This window comes from Carcharhinus amblyrhynchos, chromosome 5 (genome assembly GCF_965287045.1).
Source record: "Carcharhinus amblyrhynchos chromosome 5, sCarAmb.v2.hapA, whole genome shotgun sequence".
NCBI classification, from domain to species: domain Eukaryota; kingdom Metazoa; phylum Chordata; class Chondrichthyes; order Carcharhiniformes; family Carcharhinidae; genus Carcharhinus; species Carcharhinus amblyrhynchos.
This window is the reverse complement of record NC_137328.1, coordinates 51,064,827-51,085,469: the sequence shown is the minus strand read 5'-3', so window position 1 is coordinate 51,085,469 and position 20,643 is coordinate 51,064,827.

The following is a 20,643-nucleotide window of genomic DNA, read 5'->3' as shown; positions in this document are numbered from 1 at the left end:
CACCTGACCCAGTGGTCCACTCTGAAGTTAGGGTTGGAGGTTTGGTTCCTCTATACCATGTACTTCATGTTCCCACTGTCCTGCCCTCTTTCACCTGCATTGAGCAGCCTGTGCTGCCCCCTGCTGGTGTCCTTGTTGCTGCCACTGTCCCTGATGTAAACACAATTTGTAGGTAAAGATATCTCTGAGACTAATTGTGAGTCAAAGTACAGCAGTTTATTCAAAAGCTTTTGGGAGATACACCTGTCAACCAACAGCAGTTCCCCAGGCATCTCTCTGAACACAAGTTAAGAGCACATACTTATACCCCCCCAGTCACGTACACATCTTCTCATTCTCAGCAGGTTCCCAGGCTGTGGGTTGTCCTCCATCACGGGAACATGGCTGCCTTGGCATTACTTCATGGTGATCTCAAGGCCGCAATTGATGTGTGTGATTAGCCCTTAGCTAACACACAGGCCAACAAGACAAGTTAAACTTAACGGGCCAGTATAACAATCTATGCTCATAAGTTGTATAACATATGTATATGTATAGTATGTTAGTACATGACACATAAGTAGTATATAATGAATATACATATATATATAAAATATATTTAGGACATGCAGTCTTCACTATATTAGTTGAAAGTCCACAAAATTAAAGACAAAACATAACTACAAGCTGGGTCAAATACATTTCTAAGCAGGCTTATCATAAAACTTGTGTACAATAGCAAGAGCAGCTGCCGTCTCCCTGTCTGGGTCACCTGAAACTTATGTACAACAACAAGGGCACTGAGCGGTCTGGGCACATGAAAACAAAGTTAATTTATCTGAAATATATGCATCTAGACTACTGGATTTTTTTTTCTCATTCTCAAGTGTTACAAAGTTCATTAACTCATTCCCTACTGCGCACAGTAAGAAGTCTCACAACACCAGGTTAAAGTCCAACCAATTTATTTGATAATAAACTCACAAGCTTTTGGGGTTTGCCCCTTCGTCAGGTGAATGGAGAGTTCTGGCCTCAGACAGAGCATATAACACCTCACACAGTTTACATATTACTGATTTAGAATGAGAGTCTTTCAGACTTGAATAGCAGGTTAGTTGTAAAGACTCGCATTCTAATCAGTAATCTGTAAACTATGTGAGGTGTTATATGCTCTGTCTGAGGCCAGAACTCTCCATTCACCTGACAAAGGGGTAAACCCCGAAAGCTTGTGAGCTTACTATCAAATAAATTGGTTGGACTTTAAACTGGTGTCAGACTTTTTACTGTGTTTACCCCAGTCCAATGCCGGCATCACCACATCCTGCCCCTGATGTCACAGCCCCAAAGACAACATCAAATCCATGTATTCACAATGTTGACAATGTCACCCTCAGCTCAGTGAAACAGTAACCAAAAAAGAAAGTCAGAAATCAGCAAAGCACTCGCCATTGGCTTATCGAGTCCAAGCTACCTTAACTTAATGGAGGTGAATATCCTTTAAATAGTGCTACTGTAATATACTTCCTGTCTGTTCAGGCAATGGCTTTCTCTAGTTTAGATCCGGCAAATTGGGAAACTCCAAATACACACCTAGTGAACAGGTTCTTACTGTACTTCTGGACCTTCATTCTAATGTTTAAATCAATGCTACATCAGGACCTTTGAAAAGTAATCTCAGGCCCAATTCAATGATGGCCTCAATGCCTGTGCAAATCAAGTAGGGGCAGCCACACGGCTGCATTTGTCAGTGTGGCTCCAGTTTTACGCCTGAAAGATAGACAGAACTATGTTGGATATAAACCCTAAACTGGAAAGTTGACAGGAAAGGACAGGACTCTGTAACAATCACTTATGGGATGTGGGCATCACTGACCAGGCTAGCATTTATTGCCCATCCCTAATTGCCCTTGAGAAGTGGTGGTGAGCTGCTTTTGTGAACTACTGCAGTCCCTGAGGTGCAAGTACCAGCCTCTTAGTGAGGGAGTTCCAAAATTTTTACTCAGCAACAGTGAAGGAACAACGATATATTTCCAAGTCAGGATGGTGAATGACATGAGGAGAACACTCAGGTGGTGGTGTCTCCAGCCACCTACTGCACTTATCCTTTTAGAATCATAGAAACCCTACAGTGCAGAAAGAGGCCCTTTGGCCCATCGAGTCTGCACCGACTACAATCCCACCCAAGCCCCACCCCATATCCCTGCACATTTACCCACTAATCCCGCTAACCTACGCATCCCAGGACACTAAGGGGCAATTTTAACATGGCTAATCAAACTAACCCGCACATCTTTGGACTGTGGGAGGAAACCGGAGCATCCGGAGGAAATCCATGCTGACACAAGGACAACGTGCAAATTCCACACAGACAGTGACCCAAGCCAGGAATTGAACCCAGGTCCCTGGAGCTGTGAAGCAGCAGTGCTAACCACTGTGCTACTGTGCTGCCTTTTCTAGATGGTAGTTGTCATGGGTTTGGAAGGTGCTGCCAGGTGAGTTCCTGCAGTGCATCTTGTAGATGATACACACAGCTGTCGCTGTTCATCGGTCATGGAAGGATTGAATGTTTGTAGAAGGGATACTAATCAAACAGGTTACTTTGTCCCGGATAGTCGAGCTTCTTGAATGTTGTTGGAGTCGCATTTGTCCAGACAAGTGGTAAGTATTCCATCACACTCCTAATTTGTGCCTTATAAATGATTTTGTGGGGTCACTATGTGAGTTACTCGCCACAGGATTCTCAGCCTCTGACCTGCTCTCATAGCTGCATTATTAATATGGCTCATCCAGTTCACTTATTGGTAAATGGTAGCCCCTAGGATGTTGATAATGGGGGATTTAGTGATGGTATTTCCATTGAATGTCAAGGGGTGGCTGTTAGACTCTGGGGGGAATTATCCCATCCCGCCCGCCATGGGAATTGTAGCGAGCATGGGAGGGGGACCATGCAAAATTCCGTTGACCTTGGGCGGGATTTTCTGGTTTTGGGGTGGGCACGGCTGGAAAATCCTGCTCCTTCTCTTGTTAGAGATGGTCATTGCATGGCGCTTGTGTGGCATGAACATTGCTGATTGTCAACCCGAGCCTGGATATTGTCCAGATTTTATTGCATTTGAACATGGACTGCTTCAGTATCTGAGGAGTCGTGAATGGTGCTGAACATTGTGCAATCATTGGTGAACATTCCAACTTCTGACCTTATGATGGAAGGAAGGTCATTGATGAAGCAGCTGAAAATGGTTGGCCTAGAATGCTACCCTGACAGACTCCTGCAGTGATGTACTGGAACTGAGATGATTGACCTCCAAGAACCACAACCATTGTGCCAGTTATGACTCTAACCAGCGGAGAGTATTACCCCTGATTCCCATTGATTCCAGTTTTGCTAGGACTCCTTGATGCTACGCTCGGTCAAATGCTGCCTTGATGTCAAGGACAGTCACTCTCACCTCACCTCTGGCATTCAGTTCCTTTTGTCCATGTTTGAATCAAGGCTGTAGTGAGGTCTGGAGCTGTGTGACTCTGACAGAACCAAACTGAGCATTTGTGAGCAGGTTATTGCTGAATAATTGCCACTTGATAGCATTGTTGATCACCCCTTCCATCACTTTTTTGAGGATTGAGAGTGACTCATGGGGTGGTAATTAGCCAGGTTGGATTTTCCCTCTTTCTTGTGTATAAGATTTACCAGGGCATTTTTCCAAATTGCTGGTTAGATGCCAGTGTTATAGCTTTATTGATACAGTTTGGCTTTTGGTGCAGCAAGTTCTGGAGCATAAGTCTTCAGGATTATTATAAGAATATTGTCAAGTCCTTGCAATATACAGTGCTTCAGCTGTTTCTTTGTATCACATGGAGCGAATCCAATTGGCTAAAGACTGGCATTTGTGATGCTGGGGAGCTCAAAGAGGCCAAGGTGGATTATCCACTTGGCACTTCTGGCTAAAGATTGTTGCAAATAATTTGCACAGATGTCCTGGACTCCTCCTCCATTGAGTATGGGGACACTTGTGGAGCCTCCTCCTGCAATGAGACTGATGTTGTCGCAACTACATATTTAAATGATCAATAACATTTCAGGAAACTTAGTTTTGGCTTGAAAGGCAGAATCAAAATAAACTGAAAAATATCGGGGAATGTACTAATTAAAGCATTAAACAGCATTTTCTGGGGTGCTTTCTCCATGACACCCCCCCCCCACCCGCCTTAAAACATAAAGCGTGCCCAAACATCCTGACTGTTTTCCATTCACAAAGCATACCATGATTGACAGATATGGAACAAGGGCTGTCTGATGGCATGTTCTGCCTCAGTTCTTTCTAATGTCATGGAGCATGCAGCCAGTGCCAGCACTAAACTCCAGAGGAGCTGGGACCTACCTTGGTCGTTTCCCCAACATGAATGGGATTTAAAAAATTTTATCTCCAGCGACATGGCCATTCGAAAGAGTCCTAAAAGTGCCAAGAATAATTGTTAGGAAATCACTTGTTTCTTAATTTATTTTCTTCATCTGTATCCGCCCAACCCTTCACAACAGAGAAAAAGGTGCAGCTCCAAACGTCCTGTTTCCAGGGGATAGATACTTCAGTTTCATCTATGAAAATAATGTAAATCTGCTGACCCCAGGTTGTTGGTTGGGGGTAAAGAGACAGCTGGATTTCCCGATCTGCTGCACATCTGCAGAGAGTGTGGCTGTCTGGGATTATGAGGGATGATTCTCTCATCCCGCCAGGAGAATCGCATGTCAACCGATTTGTGGGATTCACGTGTGTGTTCCTTCCACGTGTGCATCTCAGCGCTGGACGTCCAATGCTATCTGAGCTGTGCTGGAAACTGGAGGGAACACAAGGTAAGTACTTTGCATCTGTTTTTAATCTTTCTTTAATCTTGCCGCTCTGCATTGGGTTCAGTTGGGGCTGCAGGGAGGCCAGCAATTGGGGCGGCCTAGGGGGGCGGAGAGGGGGGCATGTGCCAGGGGGGTATGCTAGGAGAGGATCTACGAGGGGAGTCTGCCTAATGGGAGGTTGTCTGCTGGGGGGGGGGGGGGGGGGCATTGCAGTAAGAGGGATCGTCTCTGCCAGGGTATGGGGGGGGGTGCTGGAGATTGGGATGCTCAGGGATGGGGCGGGCATTGGGGCTAGCTCATGGGAGCTGTGATCGGGCCACAGGGAGGGGCAGCACTGCGGGGGTCCTGGGCTGGCCAGCGATTTGAGCTGGTCAGGAAACTGCAGGCATCGGATAGGGGCCACTGTGCACGGGCAGAGTTCTGGGACTGTCAGACTCTGGCGTGAATAGGCCCCGCCCCCGAGCTTTTAATAATATTCACGACTGTGACCTCTGCGTTGCACAGTGCGGGAGATTCTTGTCTGAAGCTGCACTGAAGAAAAACTGGTGTGATTTGCACCAGTTTTTCTGCAAATTTGACACTTCAAGCTGTTTTGGGAGAATTGTGGCCATGGGATCTTGGCCTCGTACCATCAGACACCCACATCCTGTTTGCAATATGTGCAATATATCCACCAGTGCTACAAACAACATAGTCTGGCTTTTTGGGATTTTCTTTGCTGTAATTTAAGTGATAGAGTATCTGTTGAATATATCTTGATATCTAAGTATATATAACAATATTGTTCTTTCAATATGACTGGTTGATTTCATGTGTTTATGGTTTATATTGGCATTTATGCAACAATTTTGATACCAACAAGAATCTGGTGAGAGAGCTGGCAGAGATATATTGGGCCCAATGCCCTCCTTTTCTGTAGAACTATTCAATGATTCTACGAAAGTAACCTTAAGCTTTGCCGTCTACACATGCTGCCTGACCTTTTGAATGCTTCCCAGATTTTGTGTTTGCATTTTGTGAAAGGATAGCTCACTGTGACAATGTTTCCTTTACACTTTTAATAGCCTCTGTCTTGCCAATGAATACTGAGAATCCTTGAAATCAGGCGGAGCTGGGAACATATGGAGAGAGAGATAAAAGAGGTGTTACTGTTGTTGGACATTCCAGGAAAATGCTTTAGGCAGTTGAGTAACTGTCAGACTTGAAGAGCTTGTTCAGATGAGGAGCTAACAGCTAACGGTGCCCTCTGCTGGTAAATATATTTATAGGCATTAACTTGAAATTGGTTAATGAACCAAAATCCAAGTTTCATGAACAGGCTGCGAGATTGGATTTCCTGAATCCATTTAATGAGATGAATAACCATACATGAACACACTTGCTAGACTTCTTTACAAATATCTATTTTGTGACAGGTTTTCCAAGGTGATGAAAAAACAAATGAGGTATATTTGCTTAGTGTCTTTTATAATTTTAAGATGTCCAAAATTACTTTAACTATTTAAATATTTTTGAAATAAGTCAGCTTTGTAATGTAGGAGCTTTGATAGTCAAAATTACACACAGTTATTTTCTTTAAACAGCAATGTGATAATGACCAGATGATCCATTTTTTGTGGTGTTGGTTGCAGGATAACCATTACCAGGTACCAATGAAAAGCCTTCTGCCCTTCTATTAAATATTGTCATGAAATCTCTTACTTGCAGCTGAGACCTTGGCTTAACATCCCCTTCAAAAGACAGCATCTCTGGCAGTGTAGCTCTCCTTCAGTACTGCATTGCAATGATGTGCTTAAGGCTACAAAAAAGACTTAAACCCACAACTAACTCAGAGATTGCTGGCACTGTGCTGTAGCTGATATCAATAACAACACATCTCTGCTAATTCTTAGGGGAGCATTATTGCAAATGACCCTTGCAACAGCATCAACTAAAAATGGCCTTTGTAGGAATGAATACTAATTTAACTGCAAGTAGCTGGAACAAACTTGGCTTGGATTTACTGGCACAATGAGGGTGATTGTGGTTGTCTTATCGTACTCTCCCCCAGCTGCCACTCTAGCTGCCCAACCCTACCAACCAAATCTCTTAGGCACTCAAGTCGGGTCAAAACCTTTGGTGGGTGAATGTCTGATCTAATCTCAACCCACATGTATCAAATTCATCCTGTGTGACCCAATAGAAGACTGGTCCTTGGCGGGGACCTGTGAATGAGAGAGACAAAATTTCAATCACCGATGCCTTTTGCAGCTTCTTCCATGTGGGCAGGGCTGGACACGAGGCTTCCTTCTTCTAAGCACTGTTTGCGACTGATCATCTGGCATTGAGACAGAAAAATTAGGTGAGAAATACCATGCTCTCTTTTCTGCCTTATGTTCATACTCATTTCCATGCTTGTGTCTGTTACAGGCATAGGTGCTGCACCACTGCCTTCTCTGAGAGTTCCAGTTAATTTCTAGTCAATACAAAGAGTGTGGAGACCTGGCATCAGAGGCTGCCACCTCTTGTATATCAAGTTTGCAGATACTAAGTGTTCGCCATGGCCCAATGGGTAGCGCTCTTGCCTCTTAGTGCAAGGCTCTGGGTTCAAGACCCACTCCTGAACTTGAGCACAAACATCAAGGCTGACACTCCAGTGTAGTACTCAGGGAGTGCTGCATTGTTGGTGGTACTGTTTTTTGTATGTTACAATAATAGAGCCCTGGACTGCCCTCTGAAGTGAATGGAAATGATCCCATGGCACTAATTCAAAGAAGAGCAGGGGTGCTATCCCCAGAGTCCTGGCCCATATCAGAATCATTTAGTCACCTTGTTGAGTTTAGTTATTTAGTTATTATCGCGTTGTTTGTGGGAGTTGCTGTGAACAAATTGGCCGTCATGTTTTCCACATTATGAAGGTGATTATGATTCAAAACCTGTAATTGACTGTAAAACATTTGGAGGCATCTGGTTGTGAAAGGTGCTACCTTAATACAAAGCTTTATTCCTTTAAGGGAATAAACAGAGAAAAATAATCTCTAATAATTGAATATAGCCTACTTTATTCTTCAGCATCTAAAACTGGATTCACTGGCACGATGAAACTTATTGTGTTATCCTATGACACTTATGTCACACACACACACACACACACACACACACACACACACACACACACACACACACACACACATTCCACCACCACCCCCCCCCTTCCCTTGCATGTACTCAAGTTGGGCCAACATATTAGATGTGTGGGTATCTAATCAACCCAGATGTAGTAAATTCATCCAATGTAACCCAATGAGTGTTAGAAACATATACTCATAGAGTCACACAGTCATAGAATCTTACGGCACAGAAGAGGGCATTCGGCCCACCACACCTGTGTCTACTCATTGTAAGAATTGTTGAATTTAGTCCCACACACTAGCATTCTCTCCAAAAGAATGTAACTTCATTCCCTTCAAATGGATGATCAATTGTGTTTGAAAGTCCCTATTGAAACTGACTCCAGATTTCAACAACCCTCAGTGTGAAAAGATTTCTCATTTACTCTACATTCTTTTGTTAATTATTTTAAATCTATGACCTGTTCATTCAGCCCTCAACTCGATCAAAAGGCCTCATAATTTTGAATACCTTCATTCAGTCTCTCCTTAACCTTCTCTGCTCGAAGGAACATAGACCCAGCTTCTGCAATCTCTCCACATAATTGAAGTCATCCCTAATAAGCCTCCTCTGTACCTGCTCCAAGATCTTAACATCAACCCCAAAAAAGTGTTACCCAGAATGGTGCAATTAAAGTCTAACCAGAGATTTGCAAATGTTTAATGTGACTACTTTGCTTTTGTATTCAATCTCCTGCTCAAACGTTACATATCCCATTCACTTTCTTAATTAACTCTTCTCACCTGACTATCTTCAAGGATTTGACAATATTCATCCCCTATACCCTCCTCCACAAGTATCTTTCCTGTCTCACTCCCTCTACCATTTAGATGATGCTGTCTCTCCAGGTGTTTTTGTTTTAAGTGTTAAAATTTTAGGTGCTTCTCCCATCACTTCACCCTCATCCTCATTAAATTACATTTCACCAGGTACTTCCCCTGAAACCTACTACCATGCTCACTATTTAAATTGTGAGCAAACTTTGAAATTGTACTTCCTGTATCAAAGTCCGGGTCATTCATATATAATAGGAAAATTAGTGGTCCTAATACTGACTGCTGAGGGACCACACTATATGGGGGTATTGTCCCAATATGCTGCACTGCTTTGGCAGCGCAATGGGCCAGGAGACCCAAACAGAAGCTGTTTACCGGATTTCCCGCTAGGTGCCACGGTCTCCAGCCACCAGATTTCTAGCACCATCAGCTCCACACCAGATATCGGTGGGGGATTGCATAAGTTACTCAAATTTCATTAGCAGGCTCAGGACTGAAATCTCCAGGCCTGCTAACCTCTCCCCACCTACTAGGAGTGATTCACTCCAGCAGGGCTTACAATAGTTTCCCATTCGCGGGGAGCTAGTGGCCTAACTGGAATGAAGGGGCGCCGTGGAGGCCCCCCAGAGGGTAGGGATTGAGTGGGGGGGCGGGGGGGGTGACTTTAATCCAATTGGATCAAATCAGATTGACAAATGTAACCAGCAAACAGATTCATCCAGAGTATTGGGGCAGTTTTTTTTTTGAGCAGCATATTCTGGAGTCGACCAGGAAGCATACTATTACAGACATGGTAAAATGCAATGAGACTGGATTAGTTAATAATCTCATGGTTAAAGGACCCTCCACATGACAGCTATCACAACATGATAGAATTTCACATTGAGTTTGAAGAGGATAAGTGTGGGTCTTAGACTATTGTTTTAAACCTAAATAAAAGTAACCAAAAAGTTATGAAGGCAGAGCTGACCAAAGTGAATTGGGAAACCAGGTTAAAAGTTAGGGTAGTTGAGGTGAAAGTTAACAATTGTATCAAATTGAAGGAAACACTGCAAATCCGCAAAGATTAATGATAGGTTAGAAAATTAAACAGATTTTAAGAACCACGAAGAATGCCAAAGAAATAAAGTAGGAGAAAATAGAGTGTAAGTAAAAGCCAGTTGGTAATATAAAAATAGACAGTAAGAGTTTCTACAAGTATTTAAATAGGGGAAGAATCATTAAAGCTAGCATTGACCCTTTAGAGGGTGAGGCTGGGGGCTTGATAATGGAAAACCAGGAAATGATGGAGGCATTGAACAGACATTTGTGTCTATTTTCGTTGCAGAAGACTTAGAAACATTCCCAGAAATGTTTGAAAATCAAGAGGTAGACAAGAGAGAGGAATTTAAAACAATCACCATCACCAGGAAAAGGTACTGGGAAAACTATTACACCAAACATCTGGCAAGTCCCAAGGAGTGCGTGGCATGCACTCGAGGGTCCTAAAAGGAGTGGCTGCAGAGTTAATAGAAGCATTGGTTATAATCTATCAAAATTCCTGATTCTGGAAGAATCCCAGTGGATGAGAAAATGGCAAATATAACATCTTTATTCAAGAAAGGTGGGAGACAGAAAGCAGAAAACTACAGGCCAGTTAGCCTCGCATTTATCATGGGGAAATTGCTAGAACCCATTATTAAGAAGGTTATAGCAGGATACTTAGAAAATCATAATGTGATCTTGCAGAGTCAACATAGCTTTGTGGAAGGGAAATCATGTTTTTATTTGTGTATTAGAGTTTTAACTTATATTAGAGTTTTTAAAGGAAGGAACAAGCAAGTTGGATAAAAAGGTACCTGTAGATGTGATGTGCCTGGATTGCCAAAAGGTATTTGATAAGATGCCACATCCAAGGTTACTACATAAGACCAAGGCAAATGGGTTAGGAGGTAACATATTAACATGAGTAAAGAATTGGTTAGCTAATAGGAAGCAGAGTAAAGCTAAATGGGTCTTTTCAGGTTGGCAGGCTAGTGGAAAGCCTTAGGAATCAGTGCTTGGGCCTCAACAATTTACAATCTATATTAATCACTTGGATGAAGGGACCAAACGTATAATAGCTAAATTTGCTGATGATGAGAAGATAGGTAGGAAACTAATTGTCCAGAAGGGGCAGAGTGTCTGCAAAGGGTTAAACAAGTGGGCAAAAAACTGGCAGATGGAGCATAAAGTGGGAAGATGTGAATTTGTCAACTTTGACAGGAATATTGGAAAAGCAGTATAATATAGATGGAAAGAGATTGCAGGACTTGATGGTATTGAGAGATCTGGGTGTCCTGGTATAATAATCACAAAAAGTCAGTCTGCAGGTATAGCCTAGGAAGGCAAACGTAATATTGTTGTTTATTGTGAATAGAGTATAGAAGTAGGGAAGTTTTATGCAGCTGTACAGGACCTCGGTGAGATCATACCTGGAGTAAAGTGCTTTGTTCTCCTTATTTGAAAAAAAAGATATAATTGCTTTAGAAGCAGTTCAGAGAAAGTTCATTCAACTCATTCTTGAGATGAAGGGCTTATGTTATGAAGGAAGATTGAACAGGTTGGGCCTATACCCAAGAGTTTGGAAGAATGAGAGGTGATCTTATTGAAACATGTTGATACATAGAGAAGTGGAACTTGGATCATTGAATGCATTCAAGGTTGAGGTTGACAGACTTTTGATCTACAAAGAATTAAAATGAAGCTTTTTTGTTTATTTATTTGTCACAAGTAGGCTTCACATTCACTCTGCAATTAAGTTACTGTGAAAATCCCCTAGTCGCCACAGTCCAGTGTCTGTTCAGGTACACTGAGGGTGAATTTATCATGACCAATTCACATAACCTGTACATTTTTGGTCTATGGGGGGAAACTGGAGTGTCCAGAGGAAACCCAAGCAGACACGGGAAATGTGCAAGTCCCATGGACAGTGACCCAAGCCAGGAATCGAACCCGGGTGCTTGGTGCTGTGAGGCAGCAGTCCTAACCACTGAGCCACCATGCTGCCCTGCAGGTAAGCATTCAATGGGTATGGGGTGGGTGGGGTTCAGTGGAAGGATGGGAGGGGGCAGGCAGAAAACTGGATTTGTGGCCCCAATCAGATCAGCCATGATATTATTGAATGGCAGAGCAGGCTAAATAGGTCAAAAGCCCCTATTTTGTATGACCCAATGGTCTTACCATAATCTTCCACTCAGTTTAGGTGGGATATTGGGAGAAGCACAGGGAAATTCTCCCCCTTGCTTCTTTCCCATCATAAAAATGGTGCCATGTGTGTTAACTTTCTCTGCAAAACAGAAAGACTTCCAGTTATATTGTACCTGTCACCCAAAGGGTGGAATCTCCTTCAGTATTGCATTGAAATATCAGCCTGGATTTTGTGCTATGTTTCTCAGGTGGGATTTTGATCCCATAAACCTGTGACCCTAGAGGTGAGAGTGTAACTGACTGAGCCATGGTTGACATCCATTTAAATGCACATAGCTAATCTCTAGCTCTTATGACTAGGGGATTTTCAGTCACTTCATTGCAACATTGGTGTAAGCCTGCTTGTGACAATAATAAAAAACTTATTAGCAAATAAACAACTGTCATTAGTGGCTGCTTTCAAAGAATAAAACTGTTTATTCTGATATAAAGCTGCCATAAAGCTAGAATATAATGTTGATGAACATTTTTAGCATTTTATCTTTTTATTTGGAATTTTTAAATGTTGTTCTTTTTCTTAACCAATGAGTTGACTTGCCAACCAATCAGTATCCTTTTCTCATGCAGAATAAATTGTTGCTCTCTTTGTAATTTGGCATTCTTGCATCACTCCTGATTAGTGCAGGATGAAAAGCTTTGACAGCATGTATCTTTTCATCAATACTGGCAATAAAGTCACCATTTTCAGTTACATAGGAGAATGTATTTCAAACTATTACATGTAATTGCATATCCATCCAGCAGACGGAGCCTATTGATAGAGGTAACACACACTTACTCATTATTAAGATGATTTTCTATTGGTTCATTCAAGCAGTTATCATTCCTGCGTAGAAACAGAAATTATTGTGCTTTAATGATAACCACCATAATTTAAACCAGAGGTGGATTTACCATGAAACACACCATGCTGAGCCTCTGCACTGCAGGGACTCTATGGTTCTATAAACCCTACGAATGATTAACTTGAGGTGTATGTATGTGAGACAATGAAGAGAGGCGAGGGAGAGGCTGCTGAGTTTGCAAAGTGTGTAGTCACAAGCAAGTTTGTGCTGGGTGCCACCACTAATAGCGGACCCAGGCAAGCAATAGCAAGACTTGATCACTGAATCCAGGCATGAACAGGTCAACAGCCGAGCAGGCGAGATGAGCAGGTTTGTGCCAGGCACCGGCACTAGGGACCCCAGGCCAGCAATAGTAACCCAGGAGTGTGAGGCCCAACACCCTGAATCAAACCTTAGCCACGAGGAGACAATGAGTGAGGAAGGGAGCTGCCTTAAAGATCATAGAAGGTGATGTGAGTGAGATTGTGAGAATGGGAGAGTGTGAGTGGTGAGGGGAGACAGAGAGGATGCAGGGGGGGAGGGGTGGGTGGTGGGGGAAAGAGTGTAAGGGTATGGGAGGAGTAGAATGTGTGAGGTGTTAGCCAGGGTTGCAGATTTGCAGGAAGAGTCTGCGAGGGCTGGGTTGCACAATGGAGGGAAAGTTTATGATGGGGGTTGGGGGCCTGTGGAGAGGGAGAATTAGTGAGGGGGATATTGGGCAGGAGAAGAGTAGAGTGGGTGTTGTTTGAGATCCAGAACACCAGCTTCACAGTTAAAAGATGAATCCAATTTTTACAGAGCTTGAATTGAAGCTGAATAAAAATGTGGGATTGACTGTGCAAATGCCTGCTCTTTCAGACACTTCCTGAGCTGTCTAAAATCAAGATCAGTTTCTTTAGCAATATGAGGCAACACTATGAGTCTGGCAGTCAAAAGCACAGAAAAGAGAAGGTAGGCAAGAAGCCAAAGCAAAAATACATTTTGTCATTTTACTTGACTTTTTGAACAGTGCACAAACTGCTCATTCATCCTAATCCAAACAGATGAGTGAGTTAATTGATAGAATCATAGAGCCATAGAAGGTTACAGCATGGAAACAAACCCTTCAGCCCAACTTGTTACTACCACCTTTTTTTAAACTCCAAAAGTAAACCCAATTGCCCCCATTTGGCCCATATCCCTCTATACTCATCTTACCCATGTCGCTGTCTAAATGCTTTTTAAAAGACAAAATTGTACCCGCCTCCACTACTACTTCTGGCAGCTTGTTCCAGATGCTCACTACCCTCTGTATGAAATAATTGCCCCTCTGGACCCTTTTGAATCTCTCCCCTCTCACCTTAAACCTATACCCTCTAGTTTTAAATGCCCCTAACTTTGGGAAAAGATATTGACTACCTAGCTGATCTATGCCCCTCATTATTTTATAGACCTCTATAAAGTCACCCCTCAGCCTCTTGTGATCCAGAGAAAAAAGTCCTAGTCTATCCAGCCTGTTCATATAACTCGAACAATCAAGTTCCAGTAGCATTCTAGTAAGTCTTTTCTGCATTCTTTCTACTTCAATAATATCCTTTCTATAATAGGGTGAACAAAACTATACACAGTATTCCAAGTGTGGCCTTACCAAAGTCTTGTACAACTTAAACAGGACGTCCCAACTCCTGTATTCAATGTTCTGACCAATGAAACCAAGCATGCCAAATACCTTCTTCACCACTCTGTCAACCTGTGACTCCACTTTCAAGGAGCTATGAACCTGTGCCCCTAGATCTTTTTGTTCTGTAACTCTCCCCAGTGCCCTACCATTAACTGAATAAGTCCTGACCTGGTTCAATCTACCAAAATCCATCACCTCGCTTTTATCTAAATTAAACTCCATCTGCCATTCGTTAGCCCACTGGTGGAATTGATCAAGATCCCGTTGCAATCCAAGGTAACCTTCTACACTGTACACTATGCTACCAATTTTGGTGTCATCTGCAAACTTGCTAACCATGCCTCCAATATTCTCATCCAAATCATTAATATAAATAACAAATAACAGTGGAACCAGCATCGATCCCTGAGGTACATTATTGGTCACAAGCCTCCAGTTTGAAAAACAATCTTCTGCCATCAAGCCAATTTTGTATCCATTTAGCTACCTCACCCTTGATCCCATGAGATTTAACCTTATGCAACAATCTACCATGCAGTACCTTATCAAAGGCCTTGCTAAAGTCCATGTAGACAACATCAACTGCACTGTCCTTATCTACCTTCTTGGTTACCCCTTCAAAAAATTCAACCAAATTCGTCAGACATGATTTTCCACTCACAAAGCTATGCCTAATCAGTGCTTGCATCTCTAAATGCCTGTAGATCCTGTCTCTTAAAATATCTTCCAACAACTTACCCACCATAGATGTGAGGCTGACCAGCCTGTTGTTCCCAGGCTTTTCCCTGCAGCCCTTTTTTAAACAAAGGCACAACATTTGTCACCCTCCAATCTTCAGGCACCTCCCCCATGACTATTGATGATACAAATATCTCTGCTAGAGGACCTACAATTTCCTCCTTAGCCTCCCACAATGTCTTGGGATACACTTCATCAGGTTCCAGGGATTTATCTACCTTGATGTGCTTTAAGACTTCCAGCACCTCCTTCTCTGTTATATGTACACTCCTCAAGACATCACTATTTATTTCCCCAAGTATCCTAATATCCATGCTTGATGACATAGACTTACCAATTTTCAGAGATATCGCATCACCTGAAAAGTTTTAACCGCCATTGTACTCATGACTGGCCACAGAAAGTCTCTTAAAGGACAAACAATGGAATCTTGACAGACAAAGCCATTGATATTGAATTTGGATTCACTGGACACTCCATTCATGTGAATTTATAGCAATAACTTATTTGATTTTGAGAGGAAGTAAGGAAGCTAACTTTTATTTTTGAAACTGAATGAGACTCTGTGAAACATACTGAATTGCAGTGTGTGCATCTTGTTGACTGGAGCATTTGCTCTGCACAGGACTCAAAGAAAAAGTCAAAACACAGTGCCTGATGAGAGGGCCCTATATTGGGATAAGTGATGGAATATTGCAGGCCACCCTTCCGTCATTGCTGCTAAATCTTCAAGATCCATCTTTCCCTTGCAAACCCCACCCTGTGACCCCCATTTTGCCATCCCTCACCTGTTCTTGGGTCCCTTCTCAGTCTGAGACTTCGGGTGGGTGTCATACTGGTAGCAGCCAAAGCCCCCTACAAGGTGCTGCTGAGTATGAAAAGTACATCTCTGATTGGCCAGCAGCTTGTGAAGGGACAGACTTCCACATCTGGGATCCTTGACCCTTGGTGTGGACGTGCCATTAACCTGAATGGTGAAGGATGTAGTGAGTCATTTTGTAGTGAGGTGACATGGGGATCCCATCTGAGGCTCCCATTGTCTTCATAAGAGTTCAGCCCAAGGACTTTTCAACAAGAATCATTCTTGAATGATGAGGGGATGAAAGAGCTTGAAGGTCTTTGATTCAGACATCTTTTCATGAGTAGGTGGTTTGAACTCCTAAGTGTTTGTCTACCTTGCTGAAGATTTCTGACCACTGGAGTCAATTCCATTTGCCAATTTCATCTGCTTTTATTTCCATCTGCCTTACTGCCATAATCTCAGCTATTTATATGTTGTAATGATATTTTATTTCTCTCATTATGATCCAATATTCCAATAATAATTTCACTTCAAGTATTTAACCATCTCCTTTTTCCTTTTAAGCTCTTCATAAACTATTGCACTTTCTTTTAGCATAATCTGTTTTCCTGTTGTTTTATCCTTTTTAAATGCTCTCTGTCTGGAATTATTTGTAATTCTGATAAAGAGTCTATACCTGGAATGGTAACAGAATGTTGACAGGAGCTACCTAACTTATTCAGTGTTTACTGAAGTTTCTGCTTCCATTTCAAATTTACAGCATGGGTAGAACTTGCCAGTTTCTTGCTGGCAGCTTTACAGGCAGAGGGGCCTTAGAATTCTCTGGGTGACTTCCTGCCTGTCCTAACCCATCTGCAATGTTACAGAGTGTGGGTGAAACCTAGAGAGGCCTACAGGTGGCCTCCTGAGTAAGGGACAGAAGTTGTGCATCTAGACAAATAATACCCCTTGGAGCATTACCTGAGGACAGCTGTCATCAGTGAGGATGTGTTATCTGCCCTTCAGACGGTGAGACTGGGAACCCCGTCGATCGAAAAATTTTGCACCATGCAGCAAAGGTAGTTTCGCCTCTGCTTGCAGAGTTCCATCTCAGGAAGTCTGCCTCACTCACTTATACATTTTCAGATATTAATTGTTCAGGAAATAGTGCTAAATCGCACACTCCAACTGATGTGAAATGCTGACACATTCTGAATTGAAGGAAAACTTATAAATATTCTTACTACATTATTACAGCCATGCTGACATTGTGGCACTATAAACTGAACACAATTATCCTAGGTGCGCATGTGACTCTCCTAACTACACACTTCTTATCAGATAGATAGTGGAACAGGTCACAAGCTAGTGGCTATCACTAAAAATAGGCCCTTCTAGTGTTTAACAGTTTTGTTTTAAAAATCCGGATGCTGAGATAATTTGCTGTAATATTTTTTATTTCTGGAACAGACGTTTTGATTTCTGCAAAATACTATGAATAGTTATTAGTCAGCTAATTCAGCCACACGTAACATCTTGTGTGTAGGTAGTTTTGTCGCACAGAAAACCTGCCAGTTTGTTTTTGGTGGGTGACTAATTTTGATGTCTGTACTAATTTATTTTGGGGAATTGCATTTAACACTGGAAAAAATCAGTATGACTATAATAAATACAGTAAGTGGCTAATACTGATGAAGACAATTAGGAAATAGTTTTAAGAAAACATGGACTATGAATATCTGTAAAACCACTCTCCAGAATTAAAGCCCAATTCTTTATAATTAAGTAGACTCACCCATTTAGTAAGTAACTTGCTGTACCTACCTAAGTAACCTTACTTCATGGCAGGAGTGTTACTATAGGGCAGATATTTCAAACAAGTTAGAGTTGAGGCTATGTAAGATGTCATGTGCCTGGTGTTGGCAGTACTAATTCCTTCTTACCTAGCATAACAGAGCAAAATATTTTGTCCATGTATGTTGATGAAGAAATCATTTTAATTTGTTTTCAGTCTGTTTCTAGTTTTGCACTACACCACAATCTTTGTGAAGGAATTTTGTTGTCATTGCAAGTTTGCCTGCAAATAGTCTGATGTGCTTCATATATAAAGAACCTTTTTAGTCAGCAGAGGAGGTACCTTGAGAATGATAATATCAGCCCCCATGAGCTTTGATTTAGTCCATTTAATCTATGTTCCTGTTTTTATTCTATTGGGCATTTGTGTTCATATCTGCAACAAGTTCTATAACTTAATTGTGAAGTAGGTTATCATGATTCACTATACATTATTATGAACAGTCAGGCTGATTGATTCATGTATAATACCTTGACTGTTGGTGGTTTTGCCACTGGGCACTCCTTGCAAGATTTCAGGATCATGTGATTTCTGCATGGAATCTGTTTGAGAAGATAACATTGTAGAAAAGGATGTGCTTATCTAATTCTGTTCAGTTGAGAGAAAACACATTGTTCAAGGGTAGTAAATGCCCCATGATTAATGACGCATGCCTGTCCACATTCAAAACAACTCAAATGTATATAAACATTTCCAGGTTTCGAAAATGGTGCAGCGACATTGGGATGTTTTAAACACGTGTCCCTGCTTATCTGTGATAAAGTAGCTGTTACCTATATAAAGCATTACATTGTACTTTTGGTCTAACAGTAGAATGTTGAACTCCCACTCAGGGGCTCAAGGCTATTTCTAATCTCTGCTCACATTCCGTCTCAGCTACCTTCTATCACTACGTTTCAACAGTTCTAATCCAGGCCATTATAGATGGATGGCTTACTGTGGCGAGGCATTCCATACTTAGGGGTAAAAATCACAACAGTTGTGTTTCCTCTTGGATTAAACTGATGTGTCGATCGCTGTGGTTAGGAGCCAACAGATGTTTCAACTCTATCTATGGTTCATCAAGGTATAATACTTGAGGGAAAGGGTGTTTTCTGATTGACACATTACACATTTTGGGACAATATGATGGATTCATATGCATCATTGTGGTGACATATTCTGGAGTGTGGAATCCAGTTTCTGGCTTGCAGTTAGCTAACATTAAAGCAATTATCAAAGCAATTTGTTCTTGTTCCAAAATGCAATAAAACCAAGACAGCAATAACTTACATTAATGGCGATATATAAATATGATAAAATGTTTCAGGACCTTTCACAGGAGCATTGTAAAACAAACTACAGTATTAAGACACATAAAGCTTGGCCAAACAGGTAGGTCTTGAAGACAGAAAATGAGGAAAGAGAGGAGGAGAGAGGCCATTCCAGAGATTAGGGCCTGGATTTTCCACACTCCCCCCTGCCCAATCCCCGCACCAGGTTTACCTGTCTATTGACCGCCTGTGGAATCTTCCAGTCCTGCTGAAGCCTTTGGTTTTTTTGTGAAGCTCACCCTCTGCACTGTTGGGGACCCTGCCATGAGTGTTCAACTTTGGAAGGACTGGATGATCCCACCCATGGAAGGGGCTGAAAAAGCTTACCCGAGGGCTCGGGCAACAGAGTGTGCGGCCACCAATGGCAGAGCGATTTAAATCAGATATTCACAAGAGGTCAGAATTAGAGGAGTACAGACATTTCAAAATGTTGTGGGACTGGAGGATGTTGCAGAGATCAGTCCATTGAGGAATTTGAGACAAGGATGAAATACTTAAAATTAAAATCTTGCTTGATGGAGATTTAGCCCAGTGAATACAGAGGTGAGCGGTGAACAGGAGTTAATCCGAGTTAGGACACAAATCAGAGTTTTAAATGACCTCAAGTTTATAGAGGGTATAGTATGGGAGACCAGCCAGGAACACATTGGCTTAGTCAAGCCTGGAGGTCATGAAGGCATCAATGAGGGTTTCCGCAGTAGATGAGCTAAAACAGGGGCAAAGTTGGGCAATACTGCACAGATGAAAATTGGTGGCCTTAGTAATAACATGAATATATATCTCAGGTTTAAATATAATACCATGGCTGCCAACAGACTGGATAATCTCTCAATGTTGCCAGGAAGGAGGATAGAAACAGTAACTCGTGAACAGCATTTGGAACTGGGACCAAAAACAAAGAGTGGAATTTTTCACTAAGACCGGTGGCAGGGTTGGTGGGTGAGGTGGGGGGTGGTGGTGGAGGGGGCGGGGTGGGGGGTGGTGGTGGAGGGGAAGCGGCGGGGGCAGAGATGTGTGAAACCTTCTGCTCTTCACTCAATTTTTTTTTCATTTATCGGACATGGACATCATTGACTGGCCAGCATTTGTTGCCCATCCCTAGTTGCCCTTGAACTGAGTGGCTTAAGTTAAAGTTTATTTATTAATAAGACTGAAGTTACTGTGAAAATTCCCTAGCCACCACACTCCGGTGCCTGTTGGGGTCAGTGCACCTAATCAGCCCGTCTTTCAGAATGTGGGGGGAAGCTGGAGCACCCGGAGGAAACCCATGCTGACATGGGGAGAACGTGCAAACTCCACACAGGCAGTGACCCAAGCCGGGGATCGAACCCGGGTCCCTGGTGCTGTGAAGCAGCAGTGCTAACCACTGTGCTACTGTGCTGTCCCAGCTTGCTAGGCCATTCCAGAGGGCAGCTGAGAGTCAACCACATTGCTGTGCTGTCTCTGGAGTCACAAGCAGTTCAGACCAGGGAAGGACGTCAGATTTCCTTCCC